Consider the following 1740-nt stretch of genomic DNA (forward strand, 5'->3'; position numbering starts at 1 on the left):
TGTGTGTGTGTGTATTTTTTTTCTCCTAGTTTGAGGATGAACAATAGTATTGGATCACATACAGTATAAGGGTAAGTATGAGGCTGGGTAATGACCCAGAAGATAAAGTTCCTCATTGGGCTTTGTAGGAGCCTCTCTAAGGAAAGCATACACAGAAGGGTTTACCTCAGTGGTTTTCAATCTTGGCTGCACATTAGAATCACCTGGGAATCTTTTTAAAATCCTGATTTCTGGGCCTCATCCTCCGGAAATTCTGTTTGTTATTTCCGGAGGATGAGGCCCAGAAATCAGGATTTTAAAAAGATTCCCAGGTGATTCTAATGTGCAGCCAAGATTGAAAACCACTGAGGTAAACCCTTCTGTGTATGCTTTCCTTAGAGAGGCTCCTACAAAGCCCAATGAGGAACTTTATCTTCTGGGTCATTACCCAGCCTCATACTTACCCTTATACTGTATGTGATCCAATACTATTGTTCATCCTCAAACTAGGAGAAAAAAAATACACACACACACACAAGCCATTACTACCAGTAAAGATAGAGAATTGGAAACCACACATGCAGGAGAACCCAGAGTCAATTTCAAAGTAGGGTCTGGTCTACTTTAGGTTGAAAGGGCACCCGATGTCTTTAGGCTGAGAGGCTCATAAGAGTAGAAATTTCTGGTAGTTGTGAAGAGGTAATAGGAATCATACTTGGCTTAAAGAGTTATCCAGGAAATAGGCATGTCTTAGCCTGAGTCACCGACCATAGGGAGAAAACCAAGCATATGTAAAAGATAGGTCTTAGAATCTGTGTGTGTTGGGGAACTTAGCTATAGTCAGCGCATTAGCACTTCCCAAAGGTATTTCAATTCAATAGAGTGAGGAAGGCTGTTTTAGGTAGTGAAAACAGCAGTCTTTGGATGTATGCTGAGGTTTGGGTCCTGGGGGTGCCTTGAGAAATAATTTTCTCCAGTTGAAAGTTACTAACATGGCAGAATTTGGGAACCAAATGCAATTTGGTTAGGGAAATAGTATGGACAAGGAAGTTAGAGGAAAGTAGAACGTTCCAGAAGAAGTCAAATTGCATAGCTCAGGAAAAAGGTGTTCCAGAATTGGGAAGGAAACCTGGAAAGGACTCAATTAGAGCTTAGAAGACAAATTCCAGGGGCAAAGAGAGTCCAAATCTAGCAGAACTGATCCCATGAAGTCCCTTGCCTAGTGCAACCACCTCAGTGATTACTGTATTACATTACAGACTACACAAGAATTTCGCAGGGAGGAGGTATCCTAAGTGTGAGGGAACTGTACTAGGTAAGTTATCTGAAAATGCAGGGACTAGTCTAGTATCTGAATTTTTTCTCAGAAAGGACTATTTCCTCAGGAGTATTGCCCAAAGTGAGTCCCAAGCTCATGCATATTTTTAGAATGCCATTTTTTCTTTATCCTTCCTACCTTCTTGACCTGGACCCATTATAACTCAATGAACTAGTAATCCCATATTTCATACTTGATTTTACTAGTACTTTTTTTATAATAAAACTAGAGGCCCAGTGCACGAAATTCATGCATGGGGGGAGGAGGGGTTCCCCTCAGCCCAGCCTACACCCTCTTCAATCCGGGACCCCTAAGGGGATGTCTGACTGCTGGTTTAGGCCGATCCTGGGGATTGGGCCTAAACCGGCAGTCAAACATCCCTCTCACAATCCAGGACTGCTGGCTCCTAACTGCTCACCTGCCTGCCTGCCTGATTGCCCCAA

The sequence above is a fragment of the Myotis brandtii genome, unplaced genomic scaffold (genome assembly GCF_000412655.1).
Source record: "Myotis brandtii unplaced genomic scaffold, ASM41265v1 scaffold456, whole genome shotgun sequence".
Taxonomy (NCBI): domain Eukaryota; kingdom Metazoa; phylum Chordata; class Mammalia; order Chiroptera; family Vespertilionidae; genus Myotis; species Myotis brandtii.